Genomic DNA, 10,234 nt, shown 5'->3' with positions numbered 1-10,234 from the left:
TATTTTGCCAACTATTATTCACGTTTCTGATATGGACATTGGTTTGAAATCAACTGAACTGACATTCAAAGCTGACGTCATACAGCAGCGTTTTAAGTGATTGCAGACTGCCAGAATGTTGGGCAACTTATCTGGCAGTTTATTGACAAATGTTACATAGTTTAGATATTGACATTAAAACGTACACTAGCATTTCCCACTAGCTGCCATTTTGGGCCTCCAATGTTTCCCAGTACAGAACAATACAATCCTCTTGGCTCTGACTGAGTCAGAGGAAATGTCGGCACTGTGCAGCACTTTGAAGACACTTCAGCCAAATGTTATGCCTCTCGCTCCTTCTCTCTGTCGCCCTCCTCCCTCCTCTTGCAACTAGTGTGTTTCTGTCTCTCTATCCAAGTGTTTACTCTGGTTGGGATTTTCTTCAGCGCTATCTCTTCCATCCAAGTCCTCCAACTTACAAAAACTCCTTTTACTTCTGCACAAAGGCAGCTATGTACTTCTTTGTGTCATGCTTGTTTCCTCTTCTCTCCTGTGTTCTGGCAGTCTGCAGACCGCCCTGCTTCAACATTCCCCCCACGTCCCTCCACTCCTGCTCCAGACTGCAATAATGTGTCTAAGTGCAGCTCAGCGGGGCGGTGAATGGGAACTCTTTTCAATACCCACTGCCATTTATCTACCCCTCGGCTGGGTACAGGTGGAGTAGAGACACAAAGCCCCGAGCTCAGATCCTTGTGATGGGAGGAAACAAAACAAACTTTCTGTGGTTCAATTTCACATACAATGATGGAAACCATATACCCAGTGTGTTTCTAACACTGCCTGCACATGTTTGATGAGGTACCAGATGCAGAAAATGCATAAAGTTGAGCTTTACAAGGTGACAAAGTTTTCTACAGAGTAGGTCTTTGTTGCGTGAGATGCTACAAGATGTGTGTACAAGTTCCTGTCAAAATTATAATTTTTTGCAAAACAAATTCCCCACAAAAAAAGAATAACAATGCAATAACAGTACAAACATGGTCCTCAAATGTGCAGAATTTTATGGTATATTTATCTATCCATCAGGAATAAATGGGACATATTGTGCTAATGTTCAGGTTTATACTGTCTCTTTAAGACCCTCTGCCAAAAAATTAGTTGTCTGCTCTGATTGGTCATAATTTCTGGGTCTTCCGCATCTGCACTCTCTGTGTCTCTGCACCGTCATTGCAGCCGGGGAATGACTGTAACGGCACTGTGGCAGCACTTTTTTAACTACAGTTGTGACATCAAAACTGTACATACAGTAAGTCCTCCAAGTCATTTAAAGGCACAGTTTTTGAATACTTAACTACTATTATACTTTCACATTATTTATATAGCAACTCGTCCTGCTTTATAATAAAATCAGGACATGGAAATATCACTTTTTTACAATACGAGACCAATAATGTAAGTCTGTCTTCTGTCTGCAACAGCTGAAGACACACCAGGGTATTTATTGTGTTTTTCTCTTTCTGGCAACAGACATTTATTTGGAAAGCCAGCAGACACTGGTGTGATTCATCATTGTGCTTTTGTCACAGTTATGACCCACAACAACAGATAAACAATGCTGGGAGTGGAGTGAGACAGACTCAAAACTGATTCTGAGTTAGTAACTAACACTCAGAGATAAGTGTCTAACTCTGATAGGTCAGTCTGCTTACATTCATCGATGTGGAGTCTTAGTTTGCTCATAATATCATCAAAATAGAACAATGAAATGTATTAGGATGTGTTATAAAGACTCCCTCTGTTCCATAAAGAAGTGTGGACTCACATGGTGACACGGCTCAGCTGAAAACCACTCAATGTTTTTTCTTTCTTTCTGCAAAGCCACATAATACAATCTCTGTTCAATCCATGTCACTCACAGGGTGTCAATCAGATGAATCTGTGCACTGGGGGAAAACTTTTTTTCAAACACATCTTTGTCTTATTTGTTATCCATTTTCAATATCTTCTCTACAAGCCTTAATTAATTTATTTTTGTCTAACCTTTATTGGGTCAACCAAAGCTAGGGACTGAATGCTGCTTTTCAGCGCTGCTCTGCTTTGCATTCATGTATACAATTATGCATAAAAAACGGATGAAAAATAAGGTTATTCTAAACACTACATCCTTTATTCAAAGCTGTGTATACAACAAACACATATCTAGTTGTTGTATGATTTATTTCCATGGAGGGTTAAGACATGCTGAGCTGAACACATTTCACATGAATTGGCTGCTGAAGAATAGAGGCATTTCAATGCTCAGTGCTCATCAGAGGCAGGGAATCATCTGAATATAAGGAAACCACTTTAGTCAAGTTCTGTATGAGTTGTTGTTCTCTGCTTGAGTCTGTTTTCTGCTTTTTATGGGTCTGTATGATAAATAAAAAGGGAGTTAACTATAACCTTCTTACAAGGCAAACATCCAGTAGAGCACTTTAGAGCCAAGGCATTTTCCTTTTTCCTTTACACCGTGCATCAGCTCAGTACAGTTTAACAAAACTCTTTGTCTCGCACCATCAGTTAAAATCTACGCTGCAAATGCCTCAAGACAGTTTGGGTGCCTTTACTTCAAACGGTATCCCTGGATCTGTAGGCCTACAATGTGTGTCCCTGCTTTCAGAGATCATTGCAGAAGGCCTTCTGAACCAGCAGAGGGCAGTTCAACCCACAAGAGTTATTTGTTTTCTCCTGTACCTAAAAGGTGATGTACGTTATGCAGTCACGATGAGACAGCTGAAACCTCCATATAGAGCATTACCAACACCTAATGTTTACACCACTGGGCAATCCAAATCTGTGATTCACACTTAAATGACAGTTGGTTATAGTGTGGCCCTGGACATGGACCACTACTTGATACATTACTAAGCTGAGACAGAAAGAAAGAAAGAAAGAAAGAAAGAAAGAAAGAAAGAAAGAAGGAAAGAAAATGTTATTTGTAGAGATTCATACAATGTGTCTTTTGGGATCAGTGACCTTATCGTACTGTATGGTGTGCAGTCACTATGGCACTTCATACGATGGTCAAATACAGATTGAGTGACCTTATAAGTTAATGCATTTTTAATACTTATTGTATTACTATAACCTCTATGGGATATTATATAGGCCTAGTTGCCATTTCAGAATAGTAGATGGAAGTTACAGTGGTGGAGAAAGTACAGAGATGGTGAAAACTGTTTTATGGCGATACCAAAGTGACATCATAAGGATCTCTTCTTTATTTATTTATTTATTACTCTAAACATGGTAAGATCTCTGTCAATTTTACAGCAGTTTTGTAGCTAGATATTTTGTGGCTTTGAGACCTTCCTTCAAAATAAAAGTAAAGTTTTATTGACAGGTTCGAGCTGAAAACCCTTTTGCTACGGTTTCTGGGTTGAACGGACGTGTTGCCTAGTGACTTTGAGGTATGTTTTCTCTCGTTTGGTGGTTGTGTTAGAGACATTACCCAATCAGTACTGATGTGAATGTATACTTCCTATACTAGGCTACTCTGGGCCTGCCTGTGTTGGTGATCATCACTATGTTCCCCGCATCCTACGTTCCCCAGTTGCATAAGCCTATGAATTCGCTGATTGAATTCAATAATTTGTTAGAGTTAGGGTTAGGTTTAGCGTGCGCAGGATGGGCACCCCAGAAGGCACGGGCACAAGGGGACTTTGTGTCATTACAACACTTTAAAAACCTCCTTAAAAAGAACCTGGGTAGGATGTTAAAGGTTAAAACAATGGTTAAAATGTGAATTTAGATATAAAAAGAGATCAAGTGTGCCACTGGTCAACAAGGTCAACCAGAGATGGTTTGATTATCAAAGTGCCCTCCTTCCTGCACAATCACTCCCTCCTAAGACATCATAAGGTTGGGTTAGTGTTAGTGTTGGCGTCAAGGTCTACATAGGTCTACTTGCTGTGGCACTGATTGTGGAAAAAATAACAGACAGAGGAACATCAGACCCTTTCTGTAAAAAGGGTCTGATGTTCCCCGGTCACATACAAAGCAGGGAACATAGGACACGGGGACATAGGTACGCTCCCCCGGTGTAATATGTGGTCTTACAGTTTCAAGCACACACCACACCAACAACAAACAAAAAAACAAAATGAATAATACATGCTCTAAAACTAAAATGAAGTTGCACAGAACAACCAAATGAATTTCCAATGTTGATATGGAGCATTTTTATACAGCTATTAGCTGAGATAGGCTACATAGCAACGAAACGGAAAACAATAATGTTATGTTTAATTATAAATGTATTGTTTATACAATTTATTAACATAATATAGTGGCACCAGCCGGCTTGTTCTAAAGTACTCATTTTATTGTGAAAAACACAAACCGGATGACAATTAAATGTTGCTAGATTCATCCTGCCACAGAAGCGCGACCACGAGACTTATCTAGAACAGTCACAAAAATAATAGCATACCTCAAGTTGTCTAAAGGTTACATCAATAAAAAAGTAAAAAAAACGCGTTAGTTAGTTAGTTTGGCCTCCTTCAAGTCTGAACATGTGCTTGCTCTTAGTGAGAAAGTGTAGGCTACTCCTCAAACAGACCCAGCGCAAATAGGGTTTATAATAGCCCTCGTGCAGACTCCTCCCACTGAGTTGTCCTGGGAAACACTAACAACTGTAGGAAAGTGCCCTCAAATCTGCTGTTTGTGGACGGGCACGCTCTAGTGGGAGACCCGCATCAACCACTCATCCCTTTCACTCAACTGGACAAACTTTTTAACAGGACATTTCGACCCGCTTTAAAACACTGCGAATCCACCCATCAGGAGGAATATTATGCGTCCAAAAGCTGCTGCTGCTGCTGCTGCTTCTTCACACTGAGCTTCATCTGCTTAAGGTAAGAGGCGTCATTCACGATGTAGCCCGTCGTTAACTGTAGACACGAAGAGACTCCGGTGTTCATTTGTATCTTCCGGCGGTGTTTTACATTGAGAGAAGTTGTTTAATGGCTGCTGGGGTTTAACTTGTTGCTTGGTAGCCATGACATCCTCATTCACAGCCTGTAGGGCCAATGTGGGAACTTCTCACGTTTCTGTGAACTCAGTATCCCATACAAATGTAAAATGATACTAGAACAGCAACAAAAGTACAATAACGCGTCCTAATATTCAAACTAGAGGACTTAAAAGTAAAGTGTGCAAGTACCATTACAAAAAAACACTAAAGGCATTTAATCCATGCCTATTACTATTACAGTATTAAATGCATTATGAAAAAAGTAGATGGATAAATAATTGATACTACGAGCAGAAGACCTTGATATTAATATATTTTTATACTAAAGGGCATGTTCATCACGTGATGTTGAGTCACTCTGTGGTGATAAAGTCAAACCAGACATGTAAGATCATTTAAAGCTGCCATTCTCAAGTATTTCATCAATATAAAGAGGAATTAATGAAATAATGCAAATTGTGGGCAGAAGAAAACTATTAAAAATAGTAATATACTAAGTATTTTCATGTATTTGTTTATTTTCTCACTCAATGAAAAACAATAATAAACATTTAAATGTATTCGTTTATTTATTTTTCTAAAATCCCTTTTATTCAAAATGATGAATGTTGATATGTTGCCCAGTCTTAACTGTCCAGATTGCACTAGCTCTGTTGTGAGTAACTTATATAACCATCCCATTAAGCACAATACGATCATTATCAAGCTGGTGGCAGCACAGACACACAATCTCTATGGGGCTTCTTTTTTTCCAAGGACATTTATTTCCACATGATCTATTTTGCGTGGTAGTGGGAGGTTCTGCACACGTGTAAAGGAAAACAGTAGCCTACTAATTCATTTATACGAGCTTGACCTCACCCACTTAAACACGTTCAAAGGACCAGGCACATAAACATGGCTGCTCTTTGTTTTCCCATATTGTAACGCACCCATACTTTTGCTCGGAAGTCGCATCATGGAACACAACATCTTCACTTCCAGGATTACCTGGACCATATCCCAGTCAGTGTACGAAGAGCTCGATTGAAGAGGCTCAGTAGGGCAGAGAGTTAAACTCAAAAAGCTGGTTTCCTTCAAGTTGTAAAAGCGAGGGAGTTCTGACTGTAAAACCCACCCTTCCATTGTCCTTCAAAAATGACACCTATCTGATGATTGCATGCGTTATGCTGCCTCAATACCCACATTTACACCCATGATAATAATATTGGATCTCACACATTTTATCTTAAACGATCCTCAGTTGTAACCTTGGAAAACTAGCAGAACGTGAAAGCGTTTCTGAAAGGGTTTGAGGATCTTGAACCTGTTTTGTTACCTCCTCCCTCTCAGAAATGTTTAATTTCTGTCTGAGAGTATGGATCACAATGACTGGACCCAATTTTTTTCACTCCTCCAGCATACTGTAGTGGTAAGACCCTCTTAGTCACTGATTTTGAGCATCTGTTCATCTCGCTCTCATTGCAGGGAATTCTTACGGTCAGTGTGGACTCAGTATATCTGACTCTAGTCTAGTGGACAGCCTCGTCATCTGCCATTTCTGCGTCATCTGTCTTTTCTTCGTTTGCAGAGGAGGTGACAGTGTAAAAGAAGGAAATACCTCTTTTCTTACTCTTCTCAAAGGCGTGTCTGATTTATGGTATCACTTCACTTTGCTAATTTTTAACTTTTATGTCTCAGGAAATGAGTTTAAACTAGGAACTGCTACAGAGCAGCTCCACTGGGGATTGTTGGCTTTATGTTCCTTGCTTATTAGGACTTTGGACAGCTATAGAGGGAATGGTGTCCAGTAAGTCCTTGGATTTGAACCGCCAACCACCCAGATTATTAATCTTCCTTCGCCACATCTTGATTCTGCTCTTAAGGGCCATTCTAGGCTTTATTCAATATTCCCTCAAAATCTCTCTTTCTGAGACCTTAAGAATTTTTTTTTCTAAGTATGTGTTACGGCAATTATCAAGTGCATTAACAAAGTGTAGGTTCCTCAACATTTCAGCTAATACAATTCTCCACACTGAAGTGTATGTGGTTTTTACAGACTTAAAAGAAAATTTGAAGGACGTTTTTTTTAAAGTAATAGTTAATGCTGCTGTCATATAATCTTGTTAACAGCAGCATGTTGTCTGAGTGTTTGTCACGTTTTTGATCACTGGGTATGTAAGTCTGTTATGACTTTCTTGATATGCAAAAAAAATATAAAAGCAAGAATTTCATCAGCATTGCAAACATCAGGAAGCAGCAGCAGACCAAGTTACGGTTAAGTTCTAAGATTGACAAACATCCATAAACAATTGCATTTCATTCCCAAGACTATCAGGAGACTACACAATGCCTTGACTGAACCAAATCTTACTAGTCCACTCTCTGTGTCTCTTGCAGCAAACCTTAGGCTTAGCCTTCCCCATCAGAAATAAGTATTTAGCTCCGGTCCACGAGACAAACGAAAGGAGTTGGCCTCCCATTGAGAGTACTATAAATTACCATGAGGATTCTGCTGGCTCCAAGCTGAACCCAGCCGATTTCTCATCTTCACAAACCCCCTAATTTAATGATGATGGAGGATATTCACGTTGTCAGCCTTGTAATTATACTGTATTTACTATAGAATGGAAGCAGCGTCTTACAGGTACTAGTTCTTGATGCGGAATGGGTTTTGTATGCCTGGGAGGGCGACAGCTGAATTCCTTGCTGATATTCACAATAAGGCCTTGACTCAGTTTTTATTAAGACTGGAATCCTCTCAGCACGCCAAACAGAAGCCGCACTCGCTGTTCCAAAACAGCAGCCATCTCTGCAGCTTGTACACATTTTGTGCCCCGGAGTGGTGTCTCTTTCCTCCTGGGACTTATCAGGCTGACTTTGTTATTAATTGTTACTGTGCCTGTGGTGCTACATCGTCTTTCTAAAAAAAATTGGCCAACTTTGCCAGCCAGAAGTTTGTCTTGAAATAAAGTGTATGATCTGCTTATAAATCTCTCAAAGGAAAATGTGGAGCGGGTCGACGGTATGCTGGTTTGAAAGACCACCCTGGGACCAGTGCCATAGGTCAATGTATTAAGGTTGTCAGGATACCTGAATTCTAAACTGCGATACAATACTGGTATTAAAATATAAAATAAAATATATAATAATAATAATAAATGTGTAATAAATATACACAATACCTCTTTATATACCATGACAAAAAGGAAAAAAAAGTCCAAGGCACACAAAATTAACAGTCTAACAGACTGCATACAGTGCTGGTACAAAAAAAGTTGCTTCCAGATGGCAGAAGGGTACTTCACAGCAACAGTCTTAAGCCCTATTCGGACTGGATTAGTTTCATGTGGGGATGTGGGTAAAATAGTCTCACCTCAGGACATCTGTAATATAAAAATTGCTAATTCGCACGGGATTGACAAATCCCTGTATTCTACCAGGAGTGGGAGGGGTCACTTGATTTATGCACTACGTCACCTCCTTGTCACCATGTGCGTGCTACGTAGCTTCCTGATATCACAAAAATGAAGTAAACATGAAACTAAAGGACAGAATCGATTATCTAAAAAATGTGATTAGCGCTTCTTTAGGCGCCTCCATGCTCAAAAATATGTGGAAGCTACATATTGACGGGATATGACAGTATAACAACATATGTTTCACAGAGGGTCGTACTGGGATGGGACTAGTTTTACCGAATGTTTAATTACATTTCATCGTTTTAAAACTATGTTATCGTAAAAGTATCTAAGGGCCGATACTTTTGACATCCTTAATTATAATGGGAATTATTTGGGGATAATAGTGATGATATAATAAAACAATTTTGCTATCAATACTAAAACAATACCACAGTCTAAGAATGTTTATTTAAATCAAAATTCTGATCAAAGAATTAGTAAACAATAAGACAAATCTGACCAGACATTTGATCCCTACGTCATGTATCTGACTGTTTTTGACACCTTGTGCTGCTACAGATACATTTTGGTTCATATCAAAAAAGTGTTGAGGCTTATTGCTCTGTACTGTTGCTGCATGTATTGGATCTTACGCATAAAGTGTAATCACACACAGGCCTGATAATTTAAAATGTCCTCAGGAAGTGGTCTGGTTGCATTTCTTTGCAAAAACAACAATGTGTAAATATTAGAAGTCTCCATATGGACAGAAATAAATATTTGCGTGCCGACCCACGAGAAAGCAATCACAAAACAAACAGAAAACCGGGGGGCTTAAATACAACAATGCAAATAGATACTTGCAAAAACTGGATTGTCAGGATGGATAGAGAACAAACCAGCTGGGGTATTTACTATTGGGTTCAAAGCTATCTGGAGGAAGTATACTCTTGAGAATGGAATCCAGCCATGTGCATGCGAGGTACATTTAAACCAGGTATAAAGAAGGCAACTGAGCCTTTGTCTGCAGTGAGACAAGTTTGAAGACATTTTCAGACTTCTTAAACACAAAGACTCATCTCTGCTGCTGATAAGAAATCTATTCAGTCTGGTGCGGTGTACATTTTGAAAATGATTTTTTTGGGGCATTTTATGACTTCATTAGATAGTGATATTGGAGAGCATCTGCTGTAGACCTCAGTACAGTACATTTTTAACAAGTTTCAAATAGTGCGACTCTATTCTATCAACTTAAAAAAAGAAGTCAGCTGTAGTGGTGTAAAAGTAAACAGGTACATTTACAAGTAACACAAACTCTACATACATTCAGTTGTAATTGAGTATTTTCCATTTGATGCTACTTTATACTTATAACTTATACTTTATACTCTACTACTACTCCACTACATTTCTGAGGTAAATGGTGTACGTTTTCCACTCTGCTATAATTATATGACAGCTAGTTATTAGTTGTTTTGCAGTTTAAGATTGAACATGCAAAATGATAATCTTATAAAATATGGTACATTGTGATAGATTAAAATACCCACTATGAAAAAAGTTTGAATAAGCGCCACCAGCTGCAGCATTAAAGTATTGCTTGCATACTTATGCACCAACAGGGACCACTAGTCGTAATGAGTACTTTAGATACTTTTGATACTTAAGTATGTTATGCTGCTATTTGCTATCCTAATCAACGGTGACAAATATGTTAACAGTAAAAATCCCACCAATATTCAATTAACTATCATGTAAGACCAAGAAAAGCACGCTACTATATATCTGAGAACTTGAACCTGTCAAAAAATTGAAAACATGTTTTTCACTTGACGTAATGAATCAATTATCCAAATTG

The 10,234-nt window shown here is 38.8% G+C and overlaps 1 protein-coding gene across 1 annotated transcript in view; it reads left to right on the top strand.

Annotated features, from left to right (window-relative positions):
- Positions 1 to 4,765: 4,765 nt before the first annotated feature.
- akap13 (A-kinase anchoring protein 13) overlaps positions 4,766 to 10,234 on the top strand; it is a 124,259-nt gene continuing 118,790 nt past the window's right edge. Inside the window, exon 1 of the mRNA XM_083915365.1 lies at positions 4,766 to 4,874. The gene's annotated coding sequence lies outside the window, so the exon portion shown is untranslated. The remainder of the gene's footprint in view (positions 4,875 to 10,234) is intronic.

Source organism: Echiichthys vipera (genome assembly GCF_963691815.1).
Source record: "Echiichthys vipera genome assembly, chromosome: 1".
Lineage (NCBI taxonomy): Eukaryota > Metazoa > Chordata > Actinopteri > Perciformes > Trachinidae > Echiichthys > Echiichthys vipera.
This window is presented reverse-complemented; position numbering and strand designations above follow the sequence as displayed.